A 25959-nucleotide genomic window follows, 5' to 3' on the forward strand; every position below is an offset into this window, starting at 1 on the left:
GGCCCATGTTAGGAACTGAAACGTTCTTGAAAAACTGTGCATGATCCCTAGTTTCTTCAGTTTTCCTCAGCTTTGGTATCCACATCATCGTCCTGTCCTGTGCCAAGCCTAAATTTCACATGCTCTCCAAATCCCTCCACCTTCCCTTTATTCCTTTTGGCACTGAGTTTATGCCTAATCCTTTCTCTCCTGTATCTGTCTGGTCCTCTGAGGGAGACAGCAGCCATCCATAAGGGTGGACCCTGAGGACAGGGCAGGACCAGGGAGGTACTGTCCTAAGTGGACAGGTATTGGAAGCTACTTTTATTTATTTATTTATTTATTTATTTATTTTTTTAATTTTTGGGACAGAGAGAGACAGAGCATGAACGGGGGAGGGGCAGACAGAGAGGGAGACACAGAATCAGAAACAGGCTCCAGGCTCTGAGCCATCAGCCCAGAGCCTGACGCGGGGCTCGAACTCACGGACCTCGAGATCGTGACCTGGCTGAAGTCGGACGCTTAACCGACTGCGCCACCCAGGCGCCCCGGAAGCTACTTTTTAAGGTGAGGTCTAAGGAATAACATCATGGCTGAAAAAGGAAAAACAAAGTAAATTGAAGGGCTCCTGGGTGGCTCAGTCGGTTAAGTGTCTGACTTTGATTCAGGTCATGATCTCACGGTTCATGAATTTGAGCCCCATATTGGACTCTGTGCTGACAGCTCAGATCCTGGAGCCTGCGTTAGATTCACCCTCTCTCTCTCTTCTTCCTCAGCTTGCACTGTCTCTCTCTCTTTCTCTCAAAAATAAATAAAGGTTAAAAAAATATTTTTTTAAGTAAATTGAGTTAGTGGCCAAATTGACACAGAGTGGAGAAGGGAGTGAGTGGAAAGTAATGGTTACAACTGGGTCTAGGGAGATAGAGCCACTTTTTTTTTTTTCTTTACTTTTTTTTTTTTTTTTTTTTGGCTGTAGTCCACATGGTAAATGAGTGAACTAGCCTGAAAGTGGCCCAGAAATGTTTCTGTTCTAAATATTGCCAGCAGACTCCATGCATGACCCTGTCCCTAGGAATACTGTCTTAGAGAAAAAGAAGAGAAGGAGGGAGGGAGGAAGGAAGGGAGGAGGGAAGAAAGGGAAGGAGGGAGGGAGGGAGGGAGGAAGGAAGGAAGGAAGGAAGGAAGGACGGACAGATTATGAAAGAAAGACAAACCTCCACCTTCTCTCCGTCATTAGAGCAGAAATTACTCCAGGTCCGAATCATTTTTTGTTTTTCAAATCATTTTGGAGTCAGGTTTCTGTGTCTACACCTTGCTGGAAGTGCAACCAGACTGTCTTTTTTTCCAACCAGTCTTAGTGTTTCCGGCTATAATACCGGAATTTTCCCAGAGAGGGCCACTTCTCAGTCATCATTGTGGGCACTGAGCACAGCACCATACAGGCAGCTAAATTGTTCCCTAAGCCCCATCCTGACCCTGTGGCCAGGATTCCATCCATGGTCTAGGCAGAGCATGGGCCCCTGCATCCTACAGTTTCTAGGATTTTTCACTGGTCTAGTTCTCAAGGTGGTGGTAGGAAAACAGCAACCCGAGCAGCCTTCACCGCTGGGTCATGTCTCCCTGCTGCATAAGTGCACTCACATCTCCCCAAATTGGACATGGCAGGACCTCACCATGGCAGCCAACAGCCCAAATGTATGGTGTCCCCTCACTGCCATGAGTGCCCAATTTGCTCTTGTCAGTCTTCCCAGGCCTGGCATCCTCTAGCTCCTGAAACGACCAAGTCTGTGGCTGAATTAAAAAGTGAGGTCTTGCTGAGATCTAGCCAACCTCCCCTCAGCTTTTTATGCTTTTTTGTATTTCCCAATTATTTTTAATGGATATTTATGGCTCATGTAATTGAGGAGAAAGCAACCAGAGCTGCTGCAAAGACCAAGATTATTTTTAAAGAACGCTCCTGGAGACAGTTCTGATTTTCTCAGAATAGACACCCAGAATTGTTGGTTACAGTTTGCTCTCTGAGCAGTTCACAGTAATGGGATCCAGAACTTAAATGACAGTCCTCTGGTGTGGCAGCTCCTGACATCCATTGCAGAGGGCACAGGAGGTCACCAGACAGCAAAAGACTAGAGCTGGAGGCCAGTCATCACTCCCACATCTTGTCAGACTAGAGAAGTCATGACGAGAACAGCAGAACTATTGATCATCTGGCTCTGTGCTTGAAGCCTGACCTTTGAAGACTGCCAAAGAGATGGAGACATTTTTTGCAATAGTAAAAACGATAAGCATGTATTGAAGCTTTATTATGAACCAGGTACTCTGCTAAAATATCTTACTGAAGATAATACTGAGCTTGTGGGGTAGGTATAATTTCCCTTTTTCTTTTAGACAAAGCCAGTATGCAGACATCACTCTGACAGATTGCAAAGCAAATTATTTCAAACAATATGCTATATTATCTGTCTTACAACAGCATCTGTATAAGAAAGAGCTAAGCCAGCATGAATCCCAAACACACACACACACACACACACACACACACACACACAGAATCACCTGCTTACTAGATCATTAAATGAATACATGATAGATAGATAGATGGCACCATCTATGTTTTGGTCTCACCAAATTCTCACCAACTACTAAAATAACCATTTCAGTTGGGCTTCAGGTTTAGAAATTGACATTAAGATATTAATCACAAAGGTGGTCCCCTTCTAGAAGAGTTTGATATTTGAGATCTGATGAAACCCAGTGGTAGGATTACAGAACTCCTGTTGACTGTGAGGTAGGACTAAGGCTATACCCCTTTTCAAACATCAGTGCTCTGAGGGAAAGGGACAGGCAAAACTTCAGGATCCTAAAATAAATCACCAAACTGCGGATCCTTCCTCCTGGTTAATATGACCCACCCACACTGAACTTTGAACTCCTTTATCATCATCAAAGTTTTCCAGTATGGAAGAGACCTCTTTCTAGAGTCAGTTTTCACAGGAAAAGCTATCAATGGATAACCAAATGAACAATTATCTCTTTGGAAGCAACAACCAAGCCCTGAATCAGATGAGCTTTGCCTTTTTCTCCCCCATTCTTTCTTTGTCCTCATTAAGGGAAGCATATTATGAAAATGTATAATTTTCCCACTTTGTTCCTCATGCTTAATTGATTTCCAGCATTAAAAAAAAAAAAAAAAAAAAAAGATTATTAGCCAGGAAGAGGAAACCTCAAACCTCATGAGTGTCCTCTTAATGACCATTTAATCTTAAATTGTGTTCACAAATGCTAATTATAAACATCTTTAATTGTGCATGCCACCTGCCACGGTTGAGTGCAATTCAATTTCTTAGACTTTGACATAATACTCTACTACATCACCAGCCAAGGAACTGTCAGGAGTTGAGCCTTTTTGCTTTCTACTCAGGGAAGCAAAAGTGGTCATCAGTTCAAGTCTAGTAAATCAGTATCCATCAGTGAGGAGTATCTTAGGAGGTAGCAGTCCTTGCCAGGACATGGGATATGGCCACTTGCAGCAACACCTCTATGTTAATTAATAAATCAATGGAATTAATTAATTCACTTACCATGTGCTGTGAACTAGTAGTAGTTCTGGAGACTCAGAGATGAGTTAAGATTTAGTTCCTGTCTTCAGAGGCAGTTTATATTATGGAGATAGATACTCTCCAACTTGCTAAGGCAAACTCTGCTAAAAGCTGTGGTACTTGTTCAGGTAAGCAGTGGTGGAGAGCAGAGAATTCTTCAGGCAGATAAAAGGAGAGAGGGAGATGGAGAGAGACATTCTAGGCGGAGGGAACAGCATGGCCAGAATCTCAGTGGTATCAACTGGTTAGGGGTATTTGGGAGGGGCCTGTAGCCCTGTACAGAGGTGAAGAGGGTTCTGTCAGACAGAGTCACTGCAGAGGCAGGGTGAGATCAGAATAGAGAGGAGCAGCAGTGTTTTCAAAGGGGTCAGGACTTCATCACTCAGACAGGGAGTCCCTGAAGAGCCCTTAAGATGAGAAGTGATCTTACCTACAATTTAATGAGACCATGCTTCCATTTACAAATGCTCCAGATTGGCCTGTGGCTCAGTTTTGTAGGTAATGTTTGTCACTGAAGCCTCAAGGCTCTCATCCGTCTCTTTTTGTGTCCTTCTCTTCAGACCTGGTACCCCCTGCTCCCTTGCAGGAATCCAGCTAGAGCCCCTTTCAAAATAGGTAGGCTCTCAGGAGATCTTGGCTTATCACCTCCAAAACAGTAACAGAAAACAGCTCAGGGGTTCCTCGCCTTCTCCCTTTCTGAATGCTTTCACATCCCCATTGTGGAAGAAAGCAAACCAATAAGCAAACTGTGGGCAGCAGCTGCTGTTATGTGTGAAATCAGAGTGCCTCAGGCCACCCTCCAACTTCAGGGGAGAGTCAGAAGCAAAGCCAGAAGTGCTGATGTCCTGGATCTGGGACTGACAGCCACTACCACAGTGTGGGAAGGGGGCAGATATAATGGACTTGGCACAAGTGGAAGCCCAAGAGAGGAGACACAGGGACCTTAGAGGAAGAAAAGGAGCAGAGAAGAAGGCTGTGGAGCACAGTAATCAATTTACTAAACACCTGTTCTGCAGTGTTCATTGACATTCTGTGAACTACAGCTCAGACGTAGAAAACCAGGTGGCTTTCTTTGCAAATTTTCTCATCTTGCTCTTGACCTTTCATTTCCAATGATAGCGGGGGGTAGGGGGGGAGGAAAGCTTACCCAAAGATTTGCGTTTATTTCTAGTTTAAAATTTATTTTCTAGGTAAAGAGGCAATCAAGTTGTAATGATGTAAAAGACATTTGCTTTTAGAGAATATTCATTTTTATTATTGAAGATGAATTTTTGTAAGACTTACTCATCTCTGATAAATATTTTAAGTTATGTTAAGTATAGATAAGTGGTTGGTAAGTGGAGTATATGTGTGCTAAACATAGGAAGAGATGGAAGGAGCAAAAGACGTGTAATGGTCACGAGTCACCTGGGTACTAAATGATTGTTGTACACTAATTATGCACGAGACTTATGAGGCACTAAATATACGTGAGCACTTTATACACACGAGGCCTTAATTCGGCTGCCCATTGGAGACTCCCACTCTGGCCCCATGTGTCCTCTGCCCAAGGAACACAAGTAAGACAGATTAACCAACTGTGTGGCTAATTGGCAAGCTTAGATGTTGACCAGAGGTACTTTCCCTGAGTCTTTTTGATAGAGCAAGTGTGTGTCATTGGCCAGAGCAACTTCCGTCTGTGGGCCTCTTGCTTGAACTTCAACTCTGTCCCTCATAACCACACTATCAGTGAGGGAGGCTGCGGCTGACAAAGACAGGACATGAGACTTTGTAAATCCCATCTTTGTACTACCCCATGCAGGTAGTACGTTCCTTCATCTCCACCTGCAGCCTCTCCAGAGTGTGTTAACTTACCCCAATTTTTCCCTTGCTTCTTTTTCATTCTGTTTCCATTGATTTAATGAAGATTGTGAGTTGAGCATTTAGATTTGGTCTGTTCCATGACCTCTAGGATAGCCTGGTAGTGTGTGAGTCTACTGCAACATCAGACTAATTTTCTACTCACTGCAAGTCAAAGTTTAAACTAAACATGTTTCTCCTAGTGTCTCTAGAAATCACTTTCTATCCTTGATATCTAGGTGTAGGCTGCATAGGGAGGGCTGCTTGACTACATGCTGCCTTTGGATGTGCCCTGCCCACCTTGTCTGGATATTAAGTGTCCTCTCCCAGTGACTAAAGAGGTGTGGCTGCCTTACTTGCTCTCTCTAGAGTTAAACTGGCTCCTACTGATGGCAACCGTGTTTTGAATTTGCCATTTGCCTTCACTGGTCAGGTTGCCACACACTTGAACATCCTCATCCCAATCCCAGGCATCTTCCAGTCCACTCAGGCCCTTTGCACATCCTGGGTTTCCTTTCACAACACAGACAGAGGGCATCAGAAGGACCCCGTGAGGACCTTTTACAGACATGTGGGACTGCTCCTGTACCATGTAGAGAATGGCAAGAGAGAGCACCACATTGAGTAATTTCATATCACTTCTCATTTTTCTGGGTTTTCCATATGAGATTTCTTTCATCTTATCCCTAAAAACAGTCCGTGGGGAAGGCCTGGGGGAATGGGTACTACATTTTTTCGCAGGGTTCAGACATCATAATAACTTAGTCTCTGCTTGAAGATTTAGTATCCTATTCAATTTTGGAGAATCTGCTCTGATATTATACTCTGTATCTCTCTATGCTATTTCTTAAAGTGAAATTTGTCTTTAGACCTTTGGTGGCTCAATTGGTTAAGCATTCAACTCTTGATTTCATTTCAGGTTATGATCTCACAGTTGTGGGATCAAGCCCCGTGTCAGGATCCACACCCAGCACAGAGTCTGCTTAAGATTCTCTCTCCCTCTCCCCCTGTCTTTATCTCTGCCTCTCTCTCTCTCTCTAGACAATTTTGTATTTAGAAAATCCTTTTCAATTAATCTTAGACCACAGACTATGAAATTGCCATAGACCTTAAGCTTCAAAATGGGACAGTCATTTCCCCAATTCTAGGCTGGTTTTTCTGCCCTAATGGCCAGGGGATGCTCAATCACCTGATTACATACCTAGACAGACCTAAAGATGATCAGGAATGAAAATACATTATGTTAAAGTTCCATTGATTTTGCCCTATTTCAAAGGCACATCGTATGTTGGTGTATACACAACATCATTTAGATAAGTTCATTTAACAAATATTTCTTGCAGGGCTATTATGTTCCAGGAAATGAGCTAAATATATAATGGCAAATCCAATGGTCAGGGTTACCTTCCTAATGGAACTTACACTCTAGTAGGAGATGTTGATCACGACTAAGTAGACATATAGATAAGATAATTGAATTTGTATTGATAAGCAAAATAGTTCAACAAATAACCCCAGAAATCCATTCCTGATAACCTGGCAAGGAATTAACTGAGGAAAGACTCTCTTCCCAGCAATGGGAGGGGACTGCTTCTGATCATCTCTGATAATCCCCATGGGGCCAGGCACACCTAGACAGCTGGAGTTTTCCAACAGTTACCTGAAGAACTCATTCCTCAGTTCAGACTGCTGGTGCCCAAGCCAAAGGCTTTGCCCCACACTGTAAAGTCACCCTTATGTCCAGCCAGTAAAAGGCAAAATAAAGGAGAGGGGCTTCCACAGGGGCTGAGAAAACAAAAGACTCATTCCCTGCCTTCGAATGCCAGCTGACATCAAGTGATGTTGCCTATACCACATGAGCCTTTTACACAATAGCTTTAAAATAAAGAAATAGAGTAATGTGATAGTGAGTAACCGGAGGCAGAGACTACCTGCCAAGAGAAGGAAAGTCCAGCAGAGCTTCACTGATAAGCCACATTTAAGTACCTGAACTAAAAGACTAGAAGGAACAAGTCATGCAAATAGTAGGAAGGGCCCATGCCAGCCCAAAGAAATAGCCCAGTGGCAAAGCCCAGAGGTGGGAGCAAACTTGGCTTCCTCAGAACCCAAAGCTGGTAGATGTTCAGGAGCAAAGTGATAAGAGGTGAGGTTGGAGCCTCAGGTTAGGAACAAACTAAATCAGGCTGTTTTTTGTTTGTTTGTCCCTCCAACCCCCAAGTACAGAAGCCATAGAAATGAGGTAGACACATGGGCTAATCTGATAAAATTCTTTTAGAAACTCCCTTAGCATCTATATAAAGAACAGGGATAATATGAATAGAAGGCAAAAGACCTGACTGGCATCTTTAGTGCAAGTTTGATGCGATGTTGGTCTGGACCAGATAGTTGCGCTGAGGATGGAGAATGATAGGCTGATTCTTGATCCATTTGGGAGTTGACAGTGGTAAAAATAAGGGGCATCAAGGAACCCCCTCAGATTTTGGCTTGCGCAACTAGGTGGACGGTGCTATTGCTTATTAGGTGGATGAGAAATACTGGGGGAGAGACAAGTCTGAAAGCACTGGGGTGGTATGGAATCAGGATATTTTGGGATACCATCTTTGAGATGACCTACAGACATCTGTATGCTGGGGAGCACTCTATGAGAGAGCTCCTCTCAGCTGTGACCCCTACGGGCCCCTGGCACATAAGCAATAGCCCACTCCAACTGAGCATTGATTGTCCCTTCCCTCCACACTGCTCTCTACTACTTGAGGGTAAGTCAGTTGGCAGTTTGCACAGATGGCATCTCTTCTCATGACCTCTCCAGAGCTTGGCCACTTCCAGATTATCTCCAGCATTTTTCCTTTGTCTGCCTAAGAGTGGTCCATCTTCTGGCTGCCAACCTGGCAGGCAGTGAAACCCTGTGTCTTCAGGCCTTCACTTGAAAGAAAAGGCAAATGGCAGCAATATAAATTGAAAGCCATTCTTCACCATCTGGAAGCTAGTTTCCTGTTGTCCAGGAGGCAGACGGGTAGGGGTTGGCTCGCCAGCTGCCTTGTCTTGCCTGGATGAACTGCCAGCAGAGGACTGAGTTTACATTTCAAATGTAGGGCCGTTTTCCTTCTCTTCTTTCAGGATCTGGAGAGAGGGGCAGTTACATGATAGAAAGCGATAAAGAATTGCTACACACCCTTTATTTATTAGGTTCCTCCTGCCAGGAATTCAGAAGACTCTCCCCTCCCTTTATATGACCCCCTTTTACACTTGTGATCTCAGTGACCCAATGGGGCCATTCACCTCTGTCAGGAAATGCGTTACTAACTACTTTTTGATTATTTCCTTGATGAGCGCTTTCCTTTGTGAAAAATATATTTGCTGAGCGTTAGCAGGTTCAAGGCACAAAAGTCCATGCTAATGACATGGCATTACACAGGCCAGGCCTTGCTGTCTTGGAGTTCTTACTCTAGTAGGGGTCAGGCAACAGAGAAAGAATCAAGCAAATGCAAATAAAGGTAATCCTGGATAGTGATGACTGTTGTGGAGAAAATAAGGCAGGGAAATGCAGTGTGTCAAATTATACAGAGGAGACAGCGGGGAAGTTGCTGAGGAGGTGATAGTTGAATTGAGAAGGAACTACTGAGCACAACTCTGGGCAAAGTGTGTTCCAGGTCTTGGATCAGCAAGAGCAAAACTCTTCAGATGAAATTAGATTTAGAACGATGTGGGCGGTGTGGCTGCAGCCTGTTGAATGGTGGAGATTGCAGTTTGAGGTCTGGTCAGAGCCCAGAAGGTGTCACATCTTGAATCCTTGCATGTTCTCAGGGCACCCTAATTAGTGTGGGATTAGGCCAATAGCATAAAAGACACGGTTGGAATGGAATTGAACCAGATTTAAAGGGAATTGGTGAGGACCCAGTTGGGTCCAAATAGCAAATTATAAAGTTTCTCCTCCTTGCTTTGTGTTACACTCCAGCTTTGCCAGTCAGCTTGTTGCCACCTGCATACACCTGCAGTGTGCTTGATGACCCTTGGGATGTCTTCCTTCTCTACCTCTCTTTGGATGGCTAGCTTCTCCTCACCCTTGAACACTTCTCTCAATGTCACTACCTCCAGAAGCACCTCTCCATGAGTTGTGATAACCAAAAATGTCTCAAGTCATTGCCAGAAATCTTGGTGGGGGCATGAGGGGATCTCCCCAAGCTGAGAATCCCCCTACCCCCGATACACCTTTCTCTCTTGTTAGGGAGAGAGGGAAGGCAAGAAGAAGCAAAATGTCAGGAAATAAGCAGCCTACATCAAGTTTTGTTGCATTGTTATAAAGCTGTCCTGGGCTAAACCCACCTTAAATTAGTGCAGCCTGTAGTATTTCAGGTGCACAAAAGACACAACTAATGAAAAACCAGAGAAAGAGTCAGATCAGGAGACCCATTAAGGAATTAAGGTTCTATTTTTGTACTCATCAGCCTAACAACACTGTTAAATTTCAGGTTGGTGAAGTCAGGACTACACTAAAAAATGTTACTACTTTCTAATTACTGTTAATTACTGTCACTATTATTTGCATGTTGGTTTGTTCAAATACCTCAAAAATGTGAGGACTTTGCCTCCTGGCCTTGATAACATTTTTGTGTTTATAACTTCTTGCCAACCCGTGTTCTGGGAGGATGTTCTTCACCCTTACTCAGAAGGAAGACATTACCCCAGAAGCAGCTGTAAGTGTGTATCTAGAGGATAGAGAGTCTGAGAGGCTGGAATTAGAACCCAAGTGCAGATAAAAGCTCCAGGGTTCTTCCCATGATGATTGAGTTGGATAAGGCAGGCATTTAATTCAAGCCTGGCAGGTATTCCTAGGAGTCAGGCTGCGTTTAGGCTAAGCTGTTCACTTTTTCCTCCAGATTCGCTGGAGAATACGTCCGTGTTCAGCCAAAGGTCTGTGGGTCCTCAGGGAAGTACCTCCTTTAGGCCTCTGAGCAACATATGACAGGTTTGTCAACAATGGAATGCTGGCAGGTTTTTCTCTGAGTCCCCAATCTGTCTTTTTTGTGCTCATTCCACATACAGGCTTTCTGCTCCTCCCAATATTTTAAGGTCATTTGCCTTTTTTCCTCAACATTCTGGCCCCAAAACCCAATTGCAGGAAGAGCTTCTAGATTCTCATTCCATGAGGAATTGAGGGCTGCTAATGGCCTAATATACTGTATCTTCCAAATGAGCCTACAGGTTAATCTCCCATAGTAGAATTTATCAGCTGGAGGAGGAGGGAAAATTTCCTTTCCTTTCCTTTCTTTTTCTTTGTTTTTAAATGTTACATCTACATGGTATTGGTAGTGTTTCATCTCTTTGCAAGGTCATACTATGTTTAAAAAAAAAAAGTATGATTAATAATTGCACAGAGCTCTGCTGTTTCACACTGTAGCCACTAGTCAGCTGTGTCTGTTGACTAATTGAAATATGGCCAGTCTGAATCGAGATGTCCTGCAAGTACAAATCAAACTGGTATTTGAAGAATTAGTGTGAAAAACGGTAAAATGTCTCACTAACAATTTTTATGTTGATTACATGTTGAAATGATATTTTCAATAATATTAACATTATACATAATAATATATTAGGTTAAATAAAATATATAATAAAATTAATTTTACCTGTTTCCTTTTATATTTTTTTAGGTAGTTACTAGAAAATTTGAAGTTACATAGGTGGTTTACATCTTATTTCTATCAGACAATGCTGATCTAGAGATTTGTACACCATTAAAGTACTTCTGTAGTCATTTAATCCATTAGAGGATTGATCATTATTCCATTTAACCAAAAAATAAAAACTAAAAATGTAAGAGGTTGGCAGTTTGTTCTTGATCACAGCTAGCAGTAAAAATAGATACTGAGTCGGCTAACTACAAAAATTACCCTCTGTGTTGAAATCCAAGGACAACATTGTCTTTTTTTGATAAAAGACTGGACTTGGGGTTCGGACAAACAAACTTCAACACAAAGCTCTCCTTTCTAAAACTTTATATTTCCCTTAAAGCAGCGTTTCCCTTTTTAAGTTGGAACAGCAAAGACAGAAGGGTCAGGAAATCCCATTGCTCTGGGGGCTCAGAGTGGTTCATGCCTGGTAAGTGGTACTGCGGGACAATAAAACAAAAAGTACTGGTAAATAAGAGTCCATAATACCCCCCCCCAAAAAAAAAAGAAAGGAAGAATTAAGTCCCCTTTTCAGGGAAAATAATTTAGCTGACTGCATGGTTATTTTTCCTCAAACACTTCTTCCTAAGCTTTGCAGAGATTAATTACTCACACCTTGCATTTTGCTATTACAGACTCTGAGTGGAAACACGCCCTGCTTTTCTTCCCCAAAACACCTGCTGCATCCTCCCTGCATCAACAGCGATGAAAATAAGATTAGGCTGTTGGTATCCCTTCTCTAAAATTATCTGCATGTTGTCCTGCATTCTGGCCAGAACCTGTGATGTCTGTGATCCATTGTAATGGGTGAGCCCAGAGTGCAGGGCAGCAAAAAGACTGGGGCTGGAATGAAAACACTTGGCTCAGGAAATTCCCCATTATCAGAGGTACTTAGACTTTAGGTAGAATTGATTTGGATCAAATTTTGTATATCTTCCAATCCCAAGAGTCAATAATTCTATGGCAAATAAATTTTCTTTTTTAATGTTTATTTATTTAGAGAGAGAGAGTACAAGGAAGGGAAGGGCAGAGAGAGAGAATCTCAAGCAGGCTCCATGCTGTCAGCACACAGCCGAACCTGGGGCTTGATCCTATGAACTGTGGGATCATGACCTGAACCAAAACCAAGAGTCGAACACTCAACTGACTGAGTTTCCCAGGCACTCCTATGACAAAAAAATTCTGTAGAGGAATAAAACCCTTTAGAACCCTTTCTAGTTGGCAGCCTAACCCATTCTCCATTCCCTCTGCCTTTAGCCATTGCTGTAGAGATGACCACTTCACTGCTGTTGAAGTGTCTCTTTCTGATTCCAGAATATTTGTGTCTGAAAGGCTGAAGATAAATGCAGCAACTCAGTCTGATAAACAAATAGTCCTGATAATGGAGCTCAATGGAGATAGTTGTGCCAGGAAATATTTAGGTGTTGAATGTAATTTCAAAGGTCAGTAAATATGCCAAGTGAATGCAGTCTGAAGCTGAACACACAGTGAGAGCAGGTGAGGGACTAGACTGTTTTCCCACCTCCCTTGCAGAAAGAGCTTAATAGTCTACCTCCAAGTTGACATTTTATTTCTATATTTTTGCTATAGGCTAGGACCCTTTTCCCCTTATGTTTCTTTCTTTCTTTTTTTAATAATTGAAGATCTTTGTTGCAGAATGGCAGGAACAATAAATCACAAAGCCTTTATATTTATTTACATTATTTTACTTGTCACAGACAGCTGGTTCTAGAAAATTTCCAGGAACTGAGAAGTTATCTAGATGTCTATTTCCCCCCCCCCATTTGGAAGTCTTCTGTACCCAGCCCCACACTAGGTGGTATATTAACAGGACAAAGACACAATCCTCACCCTTAAAGAATCTTGATGTAGTTGGAGAGACATGAACAGATGAATTTATGAACAGCACAGCATAAATGTGGCAAAAGAGGGGTATATGCGCTGCTTTACCTGTACTACAGTCTTCCATGCCTTCTCACTGATTCTCAGCCTCTGGCATTTCACTGTTCCCATTTAATTCTCTCCTCACCCACACCAAAGGATTCAGGGGTCATCTCAAATAAATGACTCCACTGTGAAACTCGAAACCTGACCTTATTCCTAGCCTTGAGCCTCACATTTCCTCTTGGAATTCCTGCTAAAAACTTAAACTAACATATCCAAAATCAAAATAATCTCCACTTCCCATAATCAAAATTGTCATCCAGGTGCATATATTACTGTTACCTAGACTCTAACTAGGTTTACATCTCACTAAATGTGTACACTTGGAAAGGCCATGTATCCTCCCTGAGGCTCAGTTTCATCACATGTAAATTCGATTACTAACATTCGTTTCTTATACCAAGGAACCATTGGAAAAATAATAAAATGATAAGATCAGGTGCATGTATCAAGCATCACTAATACTCTTGTGTTAGTAGTTTGGGTATACATTCTTTTTTGTCCATATAGCATTTGCAACCCCTGACTGGTCTCCCCATCTCTATCAGCTCTATCACATTTTAACTCCTATTCTTACCATTCCTATACTGAAGTAAGCACGTAACATTTTTCCTGGATTCTTAGTTTTAGCTTTATCCTCCAAGTATCAGACTGAGCCTAAGCTGTGTCTAGATCTTGGGTTCAGGTATGTTTCAGAATATATCTGGAAATGCTCCAGCCAGTCATAATATTATTTGTTTGTAGGAGGTTGAGGAGTCTTTTGGGAGAGAATTTACCAAGAAAAGAGGATTGGGCAGACAAGTCTGACTGTCACAAAACCTGAGTTATGAAAGAAGAGGAGGGATTCTGAATAAGGTGTCATAATCATTACACGAAACCTGCCCCAGCCCCATTGCTCAGATCCATGTCTGTTCCTCAAGAGAGAGAGATAGCTGTCTAGCCAGAGACGGAAATGGCTGGGTCAGTAAACATCATTGGAACAATGGGTCTCAGGGGCACCTGGGTGGCTCAGTCGGTTAAGCATCTGACTTCAGCTCAGGACATGATCTCACAGTTCATGGGTTCGAGCCCTGCATCGGATTCTGTGCTGACAGCTCAGAGCCTGGAGCCTGCTTTCGATTCTGTCTCCCTCTTCTCTCTGCTCCTCTGCAGCTCATACTCTGTCTCTGTCTCTCTCTCTCTTTCTCTCTCTCTCAAAAATAAATAAATATTAAAAAAAAAGAAAAAAAAAAAACAAAAAAACAGTGGGTCTCAGGCACGAGAGATCCCAAAGCAGTAAAGATGTTGGCACTGCATTGGAAATCCTCCCTCAGTGTATACCATGAAGTGGGAAGGTCCATCTTCCCTTCCTCTATCTCACACACACTTTTTGGCTGCATGTTATAGGCTGTCATGTGAGCATTAGTGACATCGCCCCTTTGAAAACTATGCATCAGTGTTAGTGCCTGGTGGGAGACTTCAGTGGAGACCCTCTCTGGAAATTGGAGTTGCAATATCAGAAGACCTGCCCACAAGCACTTTTGAGGTAACCCCATGAACCTGCAGAAGGTCTTGAGGTGACATGAAGGGATAGAGAGATTTTACAGAAGGCTCTGTATCAGCAAGAGTGGTCAAAAACCAGTGAATTTCAAATTTTTGTTCCTAAAGGGACTCCATTCAAATCCACAATTAGAGAAATTTGGGTTATAGTTATGTGTACCCTCAAACTCCCAGAAATTCCCACATACAAATGAATATAGTTTGAGTATGATGACTTCCCATACATTAGCTAAGTAAATGTTGAATGAGCTCCAAATCTCTAGTATCACATGAATATTTCATGTGGACCATTTTTAAGGTCCATGGAAAACCGTACGCTTCATAAATACCTACATAACTAATACACACACACACACACACACACACACACACACACACACAGAGAGAGAGAGAGAGAGAGAGAGAGAGAGGAAAGAAAGAAGAAAGATTTTCCTGGGTAGCTTGCCATGGTGCACAGAATGAGCACATTTGCTCTTGCTTAAAGAATAATGTCTCCACGGGGAGCCTGGGTGGCTCAGTCAGTTAAGCATCCAACTTTGGCTCAGGTCATGATCTCATAGTTTGTGGGTTTGAGCCCCACATCAGGCTCTGTGCTGACAGCTTGGAGCCTGGAGCCTGCTTTAGATTCTGTGTCTCTGTCCCTCCCCCCCCCCCTCTCTCTCAAAAGATAAATAAACGTTAAAAAACTTCTTTTAAGAATAATGTCTCCATAAAGGTCTTATAACATCTCATTAAGCAGTTAATTTGAAAAATTACTTAATTTTTATCTCAGAGAAACAAAGTAGGGGTTTATAATTCCAGGGTAAGGAATAAACAAATTCTGGTCCTCAAGATGGATTTCAGCTGGAGTAGGTTGGACCGGGCTTCATGAGAAGATGAAAAGTAATAGATAGCTGTGGGCCTCAATGAGGCATCTTACACTTACAGGCAAAAGGGATTTGGGAAGGAAGAGTAGGCATGGAAAGTGGTCATGATGTAGAAGCTATTAGGTAATAGCAAATATTTGTTCATCCTATAAAAAAAAGCCTGGGTGTTAGATGTTGACATCACCATTTTATGGAGGAAACAAATTTAAAAACTAAGGCTGAGATGAGGTTAGCAGCATTCAGACACACAGTCAGTAGGAGAATAAAGTAGAATGTGAACTTACAGATGACTGGATCCAAAGACTACACCAGCCTCATTACCCTCGTGCAGTGTGGAGAAAGTCAGTGTTTCTCTTTGAGCCTCAGAAGAATCTGAGATTTGTCTCCATTTTATCACTGAGAAAAGAGATGCAGAGAAGTTAAGTTACTTGACTTTGTTCACGTATCCAGAAACTGTGAATGTTCAGGTGGATACTGTTTCTGACCTGAAACTCTCAGTTTTTCACTCTTCTTCAAAACTTCACTATGGATAGAACCTGATGTTCCCTCAGAAAATAGCACCACATCCATGATGATCACTTGCTACTGGGAGAAATTTAGTAAATATGCTGTTAAATAACAGCTCCATGGTTGCCTTGCTTGTTGCATTCTGATTTTATGAGGTGAAAGAAAGGACCTTAACACTTTATCTAAAGCATATATAAAGTGTATAACCACAGGGACAAAACTACTTAGTTGCCACCAACCATTCCCCCTGTGAGAGGATTAAAATCCATTTTAGGGTATCATGAGACATTGGTTATGGTGGGGAGAGGGGTGATTAATGGTTATAATCACTGGTTCAAAGATCTCTGCTTTTGTCTTGAGCTTAAGCCAACACCAAGGTAAGCATGTTCTGCTAAATAATTCAAACACTTGGAGCTTTTCCTGCTGCCTTCTCCATTTGAAAGCAATGTCCCTGACCACTCTTTAGTCCCCATTAGTAGTGCTGAACTGTGACTCATATCCCCGGTAAATATAATGTCTTACTGAGTTATGCTCACCCCCTGAAAGTTGAGTGCTTGCATTTATGAACAGCTGGTGGGCTACAAAGTCAAATCCTTGACTTTCCTCAAACCATATATACTAAGCCGTAGTGCGCTAAGGAACAAACATCCAAGGATTCAAGTTCCTACTGGTCTTTCCTCTTAATGAAATAGAGTACGTAGAGCTGTCCACCTGTTCATTTAATAGAAAAATATAAATGTTCACCACAATGAGCATCACTAAAAGTTTATATAGGAAAATTTGTTTTGAGGGTATTAGACGCCAGTTTCAGCTCTGCTGCTGACTTTGAGTGAGTCATGAGTTGTTTGGACATCAGTTTGTGGGATTTCAGTCCAACTGATCTCATTAGAAAGCAAGATGAAACTTGAGATGTAGAGCACTTTGAAAAAAATAATGTTAATATCATCTGTTTATCCATGGTTACATCATAGTTTTCTCAAATCATCTTTATATCATTAATCACTAGATTATTGTATCATACCTGTGGATTAGAATGGGTCATGAGAACACTCTTTCTCAGGAATGGACAATTGACACCAAACACATTAAGAGTAAATTCACTGATGATCTAAACAAGCCAAATGGTGTATTGGACTAATAACACCAAATCTTCTATTGGAAAATTCTTTCTATCTGTACTGAATACCAATGGATTATAAGTCAGGAAACCTGGATTTTAGCCTCAGCTCCAACAATACAGTCATATGGCCTGGGTCTTTAACTTGTAAGTCTTAGTTGGCTGAGATTCAGGCCAGACCCAATGCTAAGGATGAAGACAGCAGTAAACAAGAAACTGTAGTCTTTTCCTTTACTGAGCCTAAAGCCTAGAGGGGAAAATAGAAAAATAATTGCAATAAAGTGCAGACAGTATGTTATGGGAACATGTAGCAGAAGAACCTTATCTAGACAGGACCTCAGGAACACTCTTCCTGAAGAACTGATGTTTAAGCCAGAACCTAAGTGATTATTAGGAATAAGCTGGGGAAAATATGAAGGAAGGAGCAGATGAGTGTTTCATAAGGAAAGATGAACCTGTGTCGAGTGCCTGAAGCTGGAGAAAACATGGCTTGGTGAAAATATCATTTCTCCGCACTGGTTTCATCCATCTCAGACACAGAACCAGTCCTAACAAAGGTAGCCACTGTTCTCATAGATCTTCCCACTATCTTATAGAATTTGAATTTACTCTTCCAGCCTAGAAGCTACCAACTGTGGAGTAAATCCTCAGGTTACCCTTGAGAAAAATTACTTTCCCACAAACCATTAGGCTATTCAGTTTGCCTGGGTTTCAGCCTTCATTTCATTATTTGCACCTGAGCTCAGCAGGGGCTCATAGTTCAGTTTTGAATATCTATTCTTTATGACTGACGATACCTTTCCCTAATACTCCTAATATGTCCTTGTATAGCCTCAGATCTTCCAAATTCTGAGGCCTAAAACTACTTCAGCTCCCAGGGCTTAACATTTATCCTCAATCCATCCCCTAAGATGAAGAAAGCTGTGTCTAATGGACTTCTGTTTGTACCCATTCCTTGGATTTGCTGTCCTGGATTTGGAAGAGCTGTTCTCTTAAAAAGTTTTCTCTGTACTCTTTAGCCATGTTGATTATCATACCTTCCCAGTCCAGAAGGATTTCCCGGAATATACTGCAATCAAGCTCTTGTATTACCTAAAACCAGAACAATTGTAGAAAAAGTTACCACCTGAAAAAATCTTGAAACACATGTCTTAATTTTCGTAAAGCAAGACAACCTTTCTCAACTGATGTTTGCACATATGTGTACCTAAATTCACATATGTTAGCACCTATACTTACCCAATAAATCCCAGTGACATTATTAAGACTCACAGTGCAACTTAATGACAAGAATGACATGGAACAATTCCTAGTTGCAATCAAAAATTAATTAGACTAGTATTCCATGCAGTAAATATCTTTGTATAGAATGACATTTAAACTCTGCATGAGGCTTAGAAAAGGTAACCAACCAATCACCTTCTGAAAATTCCATTAGCAGAAAGCAAATAAGATGTTCTGAAATTAATGAATCCATCAGCTGAGGTGAAACCTTTCAAAAACCTATCATGTCAAAGAGCAATTAATTGGATCTTTTTCAGAATTTAGCTCATTGCTGATGAGTGTCTGAAGAATTTTAGTTAAAATATAGTGCAGGGTCTAGTGTCAAGAAGAATGAACTCAGGAGTAGAATTAAGTTCTCATCCTGACTTGGTCACTAATGTGCTGTGTCACAGACTGAATCAGGCTCCTTCTCTGTTCCTGAATTGTTCATTGTAATGTGGAAATAATTAATTAACATCTGTCATGCCTAACATACAGGGTGGTTTTGAGGATTTATTGAAAATATGGGGCGCCTGGGTGGCGCAGTCGGTTAAGCGTCCGACTTCAGCCAGGTCACGATCTCGCGGTCCGTGAGTTCGAGCCCCGCGTCAGGCTCTGGGCTGATGGCTTGGAGCCTGGAGCCTGTTTCAGATTCTGTGTCTCCCTCTCTCTCTGCCCCTCCCCCGTTCATGCTCTGTCTCTCTCTGTCGCAAAAATAAATAAAAAACGTTGAAAAAAAATTAAAAAAAAAAAAGAAAGAAAATATGGGTGGTATTGGGATTTTAGACAAATGTCGACATAAAGGGAAATTGGAATTCTCAGCATTTGGGTGATTTACAGGGTGAGCAGGAACAATATCAGTTCTTTTCTAGAAATAAGGATTGATGGTTTTGTATTTTAAGTAAAGACAATCTGATAACTCTACTGAACACATTCTTTTTCTTAGTGTCCATTAGGTTAATGTAGCTTAACAAGTAATCACACATGGCTGTTGGTCACAGAATTTCCCTGGTGTATTCAATCTCCTCAATGCCTGATTTTCTGGTCTTCTAAATGTCAGGTCCATCCCAATAGTAAATTGAACATCTTCGGAAAAATATTTCCTGTCTCGTGGTGCAGAAGTTAATGGCCTTGCAGCAAAGGCCAGTGCTCTATTTTCTTTTTTTTTTTTTATAGAAAAACAACATCTTTTCCCTCCACAAGATGTGTGTAATGGTGATTAAAAGCATAGCTTTGATGTTTGGGTTTTAATCCCCATTCTGTTACTTTTGGGAAACCATAACCAAATTGTTTAACCTCTCCAAAGTTTTGTTTTCTTATGTGAAAAATGAAGGAAAACATAGCTCTTTCATAATGATGATATGAATATGATATAGGATAATTTATGTAGAACTCTTAGCACAATGCCAGACACAAAATTAATGCTGAAAAAAATAGTAGCTATTATTAGATGAGTTCCTGCACAAATTAGTCTGGCAGTTCTCTGATAACAATGAATTTATGAGTAAAGTGCTCTCTTGAATTAATAACATCTGAATACTTTTTTAAAATAAATATTAGTTCATTGTATTTAAGGATATATAGAGAATGAAGAAGGCTGGACAAACATTGCTCTCCTGAAGTTCTCAAGAGAACATTGTTAAAGGTTAAAGAATAGATCAAAATGGTTGCAACTAATAGCTAAGCTATGAAATGATTCAGAGGAGTCACTTCTCTGAAACCTCCATCTGTAGATCATAGTTATGCATTTATGCCATTCCACTGAAAATTATTGGGCATCTATTATGGCACTACCAGACACTGAAGATAAAATTGTTAGCTGCCACTGATTATGTGATTATATGTGCTAGGCACCATGCTTAAAGATATCCAGACATTATTTTAATTCCCACCAAAACCCCATGAGGTGGGTTTGTTTTCCCTGGGAGCCTAAATAGTGAGGCACTATGCCTCACTGATTTCCCTTCCACTAGCCCATTATCTGGAAACGTACATGGGAACGAGTATCTTGAGGCCCAAGGAAAAATCATGAGTAGGAAAGAGAGTATAATAACCTTAAAGCATCCATATTCTCTCAGAAAATTTCAAGCCTAGAAATCCTACTGGGAATCCCAAACTCACATTTTCCCCTACTACATACACCCAAGGTTCCCTACTCTGGTTGAGTCACCTAATTCCAAGTACTTCCTGAGGGCTGGGACTGGTACTTCTTACCATATCCTGAGAGCACTGTCCATGTGAATTTGTCTTACGAGTGTTTCTTTCTCTGACATTCTCAGTTGTTTTAGATCAATCCCAGCTTTGAGACATGCCGTTCCTTTTCTGCCTACAACTTAGTTTGGGGTGTCTGGTTATTTACCTCCCTTACCTAGAAGTCCATCTCTATCTAATCCTCTGGTTGGTGTCTCCATATTGCTTCTGCCCTGACTCTTGATCTTTCTTTTGATTACAATGGAATATTATTGATGTTTTCTTTTTCTCTCATAAGCAACTAAGATTGATCTATGAAACATAAAAAGGAGGGAGGACGTGTGAAAAAAGGAAAGTCTTGGATATCATTCATTGTGCTTTGAGTAGAATTTTTTATGAAATTCCTTTCCTCTTTAAACTCACTTCAGACCATGAAACATGAGGCATAAGGAGCAAAAGCTTTCTTTACTCCAGGTTCTTAACTCTAGCTAATCCACAAGATCACCTACCTTGAGGGATTTCAGATTATCTATTTTCCTTCTGCTTTTGATATTTCTTTTCTTTTAGTAAACTGGTCTCTAAAAATAAACCTTCAGAACACTCTCCTCCATAGAATATATTTCTGCATTGACCTGTGGTCCCTATTCTGCTCTTTGTCATAACCCAAATTGCTATCTTTACTGGACTCAAATTAATTCCTAGAACAAAGAAGAATTAGAAACAGCACCATCAAGTTTTACTAATTTTTGAAAGACTTTGTGAAAAAAATGTGTCCTTCTAGTGATCAGATTCTCCCCTGGTAATTTTTCACATATATGCCAGTAGCAATTTTAAGCACTTTAAGCAAAGTGTTCTTTCTTCTGAAGCCTCATAGATTCTGAGCTCACAGAACTTAATAAATTATTGCAATTTGAATACAATTATTTAACTTAAAATACTATGTGATAGTTATTTATATTAATGCAAATATGCACAGACAGCTAAGTGAATGCATGTTTTCATTTTGGAAATAAGTTGTTTCTAATAGCTGATACTAAACAATAGAGTGAAAATTCTCTGTGGTGGCTTCATTTCCAGACTGGTTTCATGCTAGTGTACTTCTCACAAAGCTTGCTCACAAATGGAATAAGATGGAATCTTGTTCTGAGGGAATAATATATGAACATGGACTTCCCAAAGATCATCTGATATTTTAATATGGGAACAATAACTCTATTTTCCAGAGGCTCTCTTGCCCCATACTCATGATATTCCAGCGTTCCGGCCAACAATAGAATTGTAGAATGTCCCCCAGAGAGCTCTTTGTCCAACATCCTCATTGGAAAATTGAGAAACACAGATCCAAGGAGGGGAATATAAAGATGTCTACTCAAAATAAGACAATAATGGGAGAAATAAAGTATTCTAAACCATAAAGCATTATGAAATTAAATGCAGTTGCCATAACTATAAAAATTATTATGCATTAATATATTAATTTATTCAGTAAACATTACTGAATGTTTAATGTTCTTAATGCTGGGGAATATAAACTCATGCTTGACCTATAGAGTATGGTAGAAATTGTATAATGGCATTGCTCAACTTAGGTCTAAGAGGACTGACAGCTTCTGCTTTGCCCTCTGGGATCCATAGCCAACAGTGACATAAGTCCTACTATTCTGAAATTTCCATGCTATAAGAAGTCCAAGTCACACAAAAAGACCCTGTGTTGACACTCTAGTTAACAGCCCTGACTGAGTTCTTGACCAACAGTCAGCATCGATTACCATCCATCTGTGTGATCACATTTGAAGTCTGTTCCATATGATCCTTCATATGACTTCAGCTCCAGCTATTATCCGCATGAGAAAGCCCAAGGGAGAACTGCATAAGTAAACCCAATTAACTCACAGATTCATGAGAAAAAATAGTAAGTTGTTTAAGCCACTAACTTTGGGATAGTTGCTATGCAGTAAGAGGTAATCACAAGAGTATGTAATGAAGAAATAGTTTAAAGATTTTAAACAAGAGAATGATGATAAATTCAGTTTATAATTGAACATGTTGGCTAGCTAGGGCCCTAGGGATCAGATTCTTTAGATGATAGGAAATAAGCACTCTATCTTCTACTAGTCTCTTCTACTAGTGAGACTAGTAGACTAGTAATACATCCAAGTTTAGTTGGAGTTTGAAGGCGCTGGATGGAATTGAGTGAAATTCCTCCTCTCATGTACAAAGTATACATGTTACATAGATTCATAAGAGTCTCCTAGGGGAAAAAAAAGTACCAGGCCCCTTACACATGATTTTTGGCTTGTGACTGATAAAGTATCAGATTCCAACTCTGATAACAGGCTATTAAGGTAGCGCCCAATGAACCCTGATTCCTAGTATTTATGCTCTTGTGTAATTCCATACCATATTGGAGAGGGGTGACCCACTGAACCAATAAGATATTGCAGAAATGACCATGTGCAATGTCTGAAGCTGTTTTAAATGCCATTGAAGTTTTTGCTTTGTTCTTCCTTGGGTCACTCATGCTGGAGGAAGCCAATTACCATGCTGAAAGGATACTCTGAAAGCCTTATGGAAAGATCCATATGATGAGGAAATGAGCCCTCCTGCCAATGGCCAGCACAAATTTAGCATGTTAGTGGAGTCATCTTGGAAGTGGATATTTCAACCCTAGTGAAGCCTTCAAATGAATGTAGACTGGCCAATATCTTCATGAACCTTTATCTGAAGTTCAACAGTTGTTTTAGATTGATTTCTATGAGCTAACTCCAATAATTTAAAGGCCATTTGAAATTATTTCTAGTCTCCCTACATTACTTAGTTCAATTAAAATTAAGTATTTTTTCTTTAATTTCTATTATATATTTTATGTGTAGAAGACAATATATGTAACATGTATATGATTAAAAATATTTTTTTAAAGTTCAAGTACATTTAAAATATATAAATATATATACCTACTAATTTAAAATATATATAACTACTAATATATTTTAATCTTCCTGTATCCATATTCTACTAATTTTTTTCTCCCTTGATTTAGATGTAACAGTTTGGAATTACGAATTTACCATTCCCCTACTTAGTATAACTTTATTACGCATATACATATACCTAAATGATATATTATTGTCTTATTTTGTTTTGGGCCTTTAAAAAAATGAAATTATACATTATATAATCTTCTATATTATATTTTGATATTTTTCATCAATATTATATCTTTGATATTAACCTTACTGATGCTTGTAACTGTGATTTCCTCATTTTTACTGCTGTAATGTTTTATTTTTCTTATTTAAACCACAAAATATCCAACTCTGTCAATGGACATTTGGCTTGTTTTTTGTTTTTTTGCCATTGTAAATAAGGATGCTATGAACATTCCTGGATATACCACTTGGCATGCATATTAAAGTTGTAAAATCCTAGGAGTTGAATGATTAAGAATCAGAATATAAGACAATGCCAGTTTTCCCAAGAGCTTCTATGAATTTATACCACCATCTATCAAAAATACAGAGGACTCATTGCTTCAAATCTTCACCAAAATTTTGGGAAATAAAACTTTCTTTTTTGGCAATCTAGCAGGTGTATTATGTTTTATTTTACTTTAATTTGTTTAATTTATTTTTATAATTTAAATTTAAATTTAATTTGAATGTCACTCATTGCTAATGAAGTTGACATAGTGTCATATATGTATTGTTTACTTTGCTTCTTTTTTAGTGAAATCCATGCTCATGTTTTGTCACTTTTCTAATTAATGGATTATTCTTGTTCTTGTTGATTTTTAATGTTATTAACATACTCCAGATATCACTTGTGTCAATTATGTGTCTGAGGCATTCTTTCTCATTCACGTTTATACATTTACTTTAATTTTGTATTTTATTTTAAGGTGGTCATATTTAGCAATATTTAATAATGTGTGCCTTTTGTGTTAAGAAATACATTCCAAACCCAAAGTCAAAAATATTGTTTTTAAATTATCTCCTATATAACTTTACATTTTTGGTTTTTTGTATTTAAGTCATCAATTCTCTTGATTTTTTTTTCTTGGAATGGGGGGTTGTCGTTTTATTTTTGTGTTTTAAGAGATAGATTCTAATTACTTTGGTTCATATGGATAACCAATTAACTGAAATCATTTAGCCCATCCTCTGTTACTGATCAGCAATGATCTGTTTATATTTACAGTTTCCATTAATCATAATTATATTTTTAGGCCCTCTCTTCTATTCCTGGTCAAATTTGCTATTCCCACATAATACTTTATAGTAAAAAGTCCTCATGTATGGTCAAACAAATTTAATTTTTTTATGTTTATTTATTTTGGGGGGGGGGCAGGGAGAAAGAGAGACAGAATTGGAGCTCAAACTCACTCATGTATCGTCAAACAAAATTACTAATCTCATTGTTTTTATTCAGAAATTTGTTGACTATGTTTATATTAGTTTATCAAATTACCAAGAATATCCTGTTAGTATTATAATTGCACCTCCATTAATCAATACAGATAGACAAAGCATCTTTAGGGTATTGATTGTTTCTCTTTATAAACATGATAGATTTCTCCATATATTTAGGTCTTCTTCACTGCTTTTTATTGGATATATTTCTTGGTAGGATATCTTTCTTAAAAATACCTTTTCTAACTCTGTTACTGGAATACAATTCAATCGGAAATTATATGTTGATTTCTTTCTTGCTTGATAAATTCTCTCATTGATTCTAACAGTTTGGAGATTCTTTGGGGTTTTCTATGGAGAAAATATATCATGTACACAAATAATAATTCCCCTTGTTCTCCTGCATGTTTAAATATTCCTTATCCTTTCCAAGTGTACTTTTTTGATGTTTATTTATTTCAAGAGGGAGAGAGAGAGCATACAGAGGGGAGGGGCAGATCAAGAGGGAGAGAGAGAATCCTACGCAGGCTCTGTGCTGTCAGTGCACAGCCCAGTGCAGGGCTCCAGTCCATGAGATCATGACCTGAGCTGAAACAGAGAGTTGTATGTTCAGCCCTTCAACTGACTCTGAGCCACCCAGGCACCCATCAGGGTACTTTTTATAACATGGTATTGTTGAATATAATCAGGGAATATAGAATGTTTTTTCTCCTGATTTTTAAGGAAATGGTTCCATTGTCTTATTTTTGAATCTCTGTAGGTTTCTTTATCATCTTAAGGAATTACTATCTATCCCTTCTTTGTTAAGAATTTTTATACCAGGGGCACCTGGGTGGGTCAGCCAGTTAAGTTTGTGACTTCAGCTCAGGTCATGATCGTTCAGTTCATGGGTTCCAGCCCCATGTCGGGCTCTGTGCTGACAGCTCAGAACCTAGAGCCTGCTTCGGATCCTGTGTCTCCTTCTCTCTCTGCACCTCCCTGCTCACACTCTGTCTCTGTCTGTCAAAAAAAAAAAAAAAAAAAAAAAAAAAAAAAAAA

The 25959-nt window shown here is 39.8% G+C and overlaps 1 protein-coding gene and 1 long non-coding RNA gene across 5 annotated transcripts in view; one reads left to right on the forward strand and one right to left on the reverse strand.

The window, feature by feature from the left end:
- The window catches only part of LOC125937161 (uncharacterized), a 36866-nt gene extending 18709 nt beyond the window's left edge, over window positions 1-18157 (reverse strand). Inside the window, exons 1-2 of the long non-coding RNA XR_007462265.1 lie at window positions 18097-18157; window positions 15720-15831 (exon numbers count right to left, since the gene is read on the reverse strand). This is a non-coding gene — a long non-coding RNA (uncharacterized LOC125937161). The remainder of the gene's footprint in view (window positions 1-15719; window positions 15832-18096) is intronic.
- Window positions 1-25959, forward strand: part of LOC125937160 (lithostathine-like) — a 224448-nt gene that overhangs the window by 193517 nt on the left and 4972 nt on the right. The gene's annotated exons all lie outside the window — the stretch shown is intronic.

The sequence above is a fragment of the Panthera uncia genome, assembly GCF_023721935.1.
Source record: "Panthera uncia isolate 11264 chromosome A3 unlocalized genomic scaffold, Puncia_PCG_1.0 HiC_scaffold_11, whole genome shotgun sequence".
NCBI lineage: Eukaryota > Metazoa > Chordata > Mammalia > Carnivora > Felidae > Panthera > Panthera uncia.